This window comes from Camellia sinensis, chromosome 7 (genome assembly GCF_055761805.1).
Source record: "Camellia sinensis isolate YWXY chromosome 7, ASM5576180v1, whole genome shotgun sequence".
Taxonomy (NCBI): Eukaryota; Viridiplantae; Streptophyta; class Magnoliopsida; order Ericales; family Theaceae; genus Camellia; species Camellia sinensis.
In genome coordinates, this window is record NC_138967.1 from 129,860,071 (window position 1) to 129,867,076 (window position 7,006).

The 7,006-nt window shown below is 31.8% G+C and overlaps 1 long non-coding RNA gene across 1 annotated transcript; it reads left to right on the forward strand.

The window, feature by feature from the left end:
- The first annotated feature begins 2,586 nt into the window (after positions 1-2,586).
- LOC145795311 (uncharacterized) lies at positions 2,587-4,482 on the forward strand. The gene is made up of 3 exons (XR_014336086.1): positions 2,587-2,764; positions 4,065-4,196; positions 4,302-4,482. It is a non-coding gene; the product is annotated as an uncharacterized LOC145795311 (long non-coding RNA).
- Positions 4,483-7,006: the final 2,524 nt, after the last annotated feature.

The following is a 7,006-nucleotide window of genomic DNA, read 5'->3' on the forward strand; positions in this document are numbered from 1 at the left end:
GTATTGAAAAATGTGTTGAAATGATGTTTGCAATTAAAATGACAATTTTATCCCTGTTCTCACATATTTCAAAGTAAATCAATAGGAACAAAATTATAATTCCACTACCTGTCACAGTGACAGCCTACCACAGTCACAGTGACAGCCACTGCCGGCCTAAATTTTTTATTTTTTTTTTTTTGAAAACCTTTTGATTTGGAGGCTTTTAGGCTATTTTTGTTTTGGAGGCTATATTAGCCTAAACCACCTCTTTCCAAATAGCGCCAACAAGCAAACACTCTTATCTGCTTTTAACATTGTGGACTATTTTGTAAATTGCTACCAAAGTGAAAACTGTGTTTTTATTATTATTATTATTATATATTTTTAGTACCTTTTTTAACTGCTTGATTCACAAAGTGTGAACCCCCGACAAGACATGGGGTGCCTGCAGTCCTTGTCTTCCTGTTGTGCCTGCTGTGCTATGAAATGGCACTATTTTTCTAATTTTCTTTTTTTGGTGTGAGGGTTACATTAATTCATATAGAGTGAAGGGGTGCCAACTAGGTATTAAGTGTTATGCTAAAGACACGTGGGGTGATGTAGAGTTTGTAACTCATTTTGTCTTTTACTCTATTTTCTATTTTTTAAATACAAAATATAATAAAATTAAATAATTCACTGGACAAATCAATTTATCAAACTAAATTGTTTTTTTTTTTAAAAATAATTTTATTTGGCAATTAAAATCAAACAAACCGTACATGTTTTGACTGCTTCAAAACTTAAATACATCAAAAGTGAAATTGAAAGGGAAAAAAATTATAATTGAACAAATCAATTTATCAAAACAAAAGCAAAAAAATACGTAACTTCAAAAAAAAAAAAAAAAGTAGCTACATTTTTATACAACTACATTTATGCATCAAAGCATTTTTATACAACTACCTTTTATTTACATTTGAAGTTACATTTTTTTTAAGTTTTTGGTTTGATAAATTGATTTGTTCAATTTTATTTTTTTTCCCCTTTCAATTTCACTTTTGATGTATTTAAGCGAGTTTTGAAGCAATCAAAACATGTATGGTTTGTTTGATTTTAATTTCAAAATTAATCTTTTTAAAAAAATATAATTTAGTTTGATAAATTGATTTGTCCGATGAATTATTTTAATTTATTATATTTTGTATTGAAAAAATATAAAATACAATAAAAGGCAAAATGAGTTACAAACTCTACATCACCTCATGTGTCTTTAGCGAGTCTGGATCCTCTGCCATGGTCTCCTGCGGCGCTCCTTGCCGTGGTCTCCAAAACGACGTCATTTTGATGTTTTTTTTTTTTTTTTTTTGGGGGGGGGGGAGGGGGCCTTTTCTCCTTTGCATTTTCTTTCTCTTTCATTTGCTTGAACCCTGACCCGTTGAGAGAAGCAGAGGTGAAACGGAGTAGTAGGCGCAAGCACGGTGAATCGGCGGCGAGGTCTTGCAATATTCATCCTCACTTGGTATTGCTGATTGCTAGCCATCTCAAGCAGCAAAATTGAAGGAAAGATTTGGAAACTTTGCTTTTGTCGCTGGTTGTCCATCGCCGTTTGTCCTTGTTCGTTCGTTACTGTTGATCCAGATTCATGGCCTCATTTTAACTAATTGACAACTTCAAAACCTGCAAGTAAACCTCATCCATTCTCCAAGAATATATGACAGCTTATGGACTTAAAGAAAAAAAAAAGAAAGCAATTTCTATGTTTTTAAGCGAAAAAGAAACTTTGTTCAAAATGTTCTTCAAACCAGAGTAATATTTTAACCTTACATCCTATCACACACAAAAAAAAAAAAAAAAAAAAAACCTATCTCAAGAAACAAGGTCCAGAGGTATATATATTACCACTTAATAATTCAAACACAAAATGACTTAATTATTCATCATTCCGTCTTTTCTTCAACCTAATTATCCTCGAAGAAAGATGGAAAACATTGACTGCAAAGCTTAGCAAAATCAGGAAAGCTCTACTCACCACCACATATACTCCTTGCAAAATTTGACACCATCTGATGTGAAATTGCAGAATTTGTAACCACACCTTTTTGACAAAGAAAATGAGGAGGAAAAACAGGGGAAGATGAGAGGGTTTAGGAGTGTGTTTATGTGGTGTGGTGAGGAGAGGATAAGATATATGAGTCCAGATCATCTTCCATCGCTGTCGCTTGGCCTTGCTGCCGCCGTCGCTTAGCTTTGCTTTGCCGCCGTCTCCGTGGCCTCGCCTCATCACTGTCGCCATGGTGTATGGGTTAGGTCTCCAGCTCTCAACGAAAATGAGGAACGGAAAAAGAAAAAAAACAAAAAAAAAACCTTTAAAATGACGTCGTTTTGAACCATGGCAGGGAGCGCCGCAGGGGACTACGGCAGAGGATTGGCACCCCTCCACCCTACAAAAATTAAAGTAACCCTCACCAAAATAATTTTTTTTTTTTTAAAAATAGAAAAATAGTGCCATTTCATAGCACGGCAGGCACAGTAGGGGAACAAGGACCGCAGGCACCCAGTGTCCTGAACGACAACCGTCCACGTCTTCTTTTTGTCTTGGGAAAGGGCAAGGACCTTCTTGGGAAGCAAATTTCTTGTATTATTTTTTTTTTATTTTGCTTTGGAGAATGAATGAGCGCCTTCTTTGACATGGCTTGCAAAATCTTCTCTCGCGGTTCAACAATCGAATCGAACAATCACCGAATCTTCTCTCTCTATATCTCTCAATAGCGTCTCTTTCTCTCTTTGGACGATGATGGTGGTGAGAAACCCTATCGGAGATGAGTAGCTTCTCTTTATTTTATCTCTATGAATGTGTCTTGTTATTCTCTTTTGTGGACTTTCATTACATAATCTGACTTCGTGTTGTAAGAATGGCCGCTTTAGTTTGGGGTTTTCCATTTTTTATTTTCTTTTGCATTTGCACTTTTTTCGCCGGATAAGGGGGGTTTGTGGGTTTGGCTTTGTTTTCTCTGGGTTTATCTTTTCTGTTCTCAGTTGTTAGACAAGCCCTTGCTGGTTTTCCTTATTTTACTGGTTTATCATTCTGTTTTTGTGCTTTATATGTATATTTCTGTAAATATTAATCATGAGTGAGGTTCAACCCCCCCCCCTTTTTTTAAAGAATAAATCAAAAAATCAGTGTGCATAAATGTAAAAAAGCAAACACAAATGTGAAACCTTTAATAATTTTGTTTCTATCTTATTTACATTTTATTATTCAAATTAATTATTGTCATACGATCGGATCCCCCTTCTAAATAACAGATTAATGCTTATATATCTTTATATGCATGTTTATGTATCTATTTGTAACTGAAATTATTAGAATTTGAAATTTTCTTCAACATGCAATGGGACCATTCTTATTCGTTGATTTTCTTTGGGGGTTTTAGAATATTTTAAAATTTTCTCTTTTTCCTATCTAAGCTAATTTATGTGTTTTAAAATTTTTATTATACAATCCTGTATATATGTGAATTAAGATTAATGCAAATATTAATTTTTTCCTTATGTAGGCATCTTGGTGTAAATCCCGCATATTCTCTTCTTATTCAAGAAAGAACTTTAGCTTTTAGGGCATCTCACTAACCATATCCTCAATTTTCTGCTATCTTTTCTTTTCTTCCATTGAAGTTCTTACTTTTCTTAGTAAACCTTGATTTTATTTTATTTTTTTGTTCATGGATGTTCGCTATTTTGTGAGCAATATAATATGTGATATCAGTGTTCTAAAATTTTCATTACACAACTAGCTGTAAATTAATAATGCAAGTGTAAGATTGATTTCAATAGGAACCTGAATTCTTGTGTTGCCCAAGGAAATAAAAGATTCATATCCATGACTCCATCTGTATTGAATCTTAATGCAAGTTGAAAATATATAGTCATATCTGAGTGTAGGTCCACTAGCTTTTGATGAATACCATTTCTTGGATTCTACATTTCCCTTAATTGTGATTTTCTTTTGAATTTTTCTTATAAATGTTTTAAATTATTTTATCTTTGATTTATCATAAAATTTTTGAAATTATGATGTCTTGTTTCATTGAATTCTACAGTTTCATTGGAAAGAAATATCAGCACTTTTGCCTATTCAATGGTATGCTTTGTGCCTGGGTTTATTTGCATCAATTATAGCACTTTAGGGGTTATTTTTTGCAAGTGGCTTGAAGAGAGCTTTTCAAATTAAGGTGCATCTTGTTCACAATTTCTTTGCTCAAATTTATAAATTTGTATCAGTATCCAAATGAGATCCATACTAAGTGTTCATTTGCTTTCTTCCTCAATTATTGCAGGATTTTGGTGATAGTATATTCCTGGACATAGTGGGTTTACTGACAGAATGGACTATGAGGTTGGCTACTAAAATTTTCAGTTCTTGCAGACATTTATTCATACCAATTCATTTGTTGCCTCTAAATTATTCTTATTCTTAAGATATTATATTCTCCAATGTTAGATTTCTTCTTTGGCTGATTGTGATATTGTTTCATTTTCACAATGCTGGTTACGTTGTTCCAGATTATTTTTATTCTTTGGCTCACACATCTGATTTGTTTTATCTTTCTAAATGTTTGTGCTTTGCAAAGAAGAAAATAAATAACCATAGGGGGAAACAAAGGGTGAACAATTAAATTGGTATGGTTCAACTCAAAGAGTTAATTCAGATTGGCTGCTTATATAGTTCACTTTGAACATCATGCGAGGAAATTGCTTCATAGGTTTTTTTTTTTTTCATCTGTGCTATTATTAGCATGATCAAGTTTCTTTTCTTAAGATAAGAGTTTTTTTGTCACTTCCATGCTATTTTGTTGGTATATTTTTGTTAAATCTAAATTTATTTCAACATGTGTCATATTGTAAATTGCTGAGGTGTATCAAGCATGCATTTTTAAGATAGCTAATTGTACATTTATTTAATGTATTTCTCTTCTCATAATTGCTCATCTTCAATTTTTTTTTTAATGTTCCTATCTGTTTGTGTTTTTATTTTTAAGATTATAAGATTGATTGATTTTCTTTTAAATTTTATTATTATTTATAAATTGGGATGGCCCCCATTAAACACCATGCCATTCCTCAACTTCCAAACTGACCACAGCATCACAAGTGGCACCATATTCCAAATTTTCCTCTCCTTCATCTTGAGCTTCACCCCATCCCACCATTGTAGCAAGGCTTCAATAGAACTAGGGGCTACCCAACACACATCCCACCAGCTCACTAATGCAGACCAGACTCTCCTATACTGCATGACAGAATCCTCCTTGTCCTCTGATAACTGGAACAATCTTGGAAACTCCTCACTGAGCAATCTATTATTGCACTACTTATCAGACCAAAATTTTGTTCTTTCCCCATTCCCCGTCCTTACTCTTGCATTTTCCAAGTAAAACTCCACCAGCAGTGGGTTATACTTAGCAATACTCAATATACCCTACCTAATTGGAGACAGGCTTCTTTAATAACTCTGCCAGCAGTGGGTTATCCTTAGCAATACTCAATATATCCTTAGTAAAACTCTACCAAACCCCTTCTTTAATAGACTTCAATTCCAGTTGTTTAATTCAGCTATTGAAAATAAAGTGCACAAATCACATGGTGTCACACTTTTGGATCATATGAAAATTGGTGGAACTTTATTCTAGGAAACTTCCTTTCAATCCATGTAATTTACTTGTTGAGATGAAATTGGAGGCACTCTTTACAAATTAATGATATTGATAATAAAACTTGTTTGTGATAGGTATCTTTTTTGTGGGTTAAAATGAAATGGGACCTCAACTCGTATGGCTAAAAAATACACGCTGTGTTTGGTTTAGATTTCAAAACATAGTTCCACCGCCGATTTGAGTGTGGTATTTGGTTGCAGTTTTCAAATCATAATTCCACACTCATTGCTCAAAACTCATTTCAAACTATAATCATTACTTTTCAAAACTCATAACCAAAAACACAACTCAAAACTCTTTTCAAAATTCAAAAACAACTTAATTTTTATTTTAAATATTTTTTATTTTTTTATTTTAAATATTTTATAGGAATATTTTTAATATTTTAATTTTCGTAAAAATATTTTAATATTTTGATATTTTAATTGTAAATATTTTGATTTTCAAAATATTTTTAATATTTTATTTTTCAGCATATTTTTAATATTTTATTTTTCTAAATAATTTTAAAATAATTTTAATGTTTTTAATGTTTATACAGGCCTAAAAAATGAATTGATAGAAAAATTAATTGACATAAAATAATTAACATAGAAGTTATTTGAAAAAAAATTATTCAAAAAAATTACTTAAAAACAATTAATTGAAAAAAAAAATCATTTTTTTAGTTGAGTATTTTAAAAATAGTTTGGTTATAACTGTTGATAAAAAATACAGATATCAAGTTATGAGTTGTGTGTTTGATTATCAATTATGGGTTGAATTAAGGTTTGAAAACTATTTTGAAAATTCATCACCAAACTAATTTTCTTATTTCACATGTCACATCAAACTTTCAAAACTCAATTCCATATACAATTCAAAACTCAATTTAATACTTTATTCAAAAACCATAACCAAATAAATTTTGTACAATCAAATCATAATTTCACAACTCACAAACTCAAAATACAACTCATACTCTCAAATCATATTTACAAAACTCTACCAAACGCAATCACACATTTTCTAAGTGATGGAATCACGCCCCCTTTCTTGTTATGGGCAAGAAGCATATGCCAAAGTTAAGGGATTGCTTTTAGAACAGTTTGAGAGATTGCTTTTAGAAGCATTCATGATACATAATCAAGGCAGGGGAAATGTCATTTTGGTCATAAGTCAGTTGTCTTTTTATTTATATGATTGGAAAGGAAAACTTCTTTGACGACCAAAGTGTGGATTATTTGAGCCATGATACACATGAGTAAACATAAAAAGCTATAAACCCATGATAAAACAACATAATCCTAATTTTCCACAATACCGAAGTCTCAGGAAATGAGTTTAAC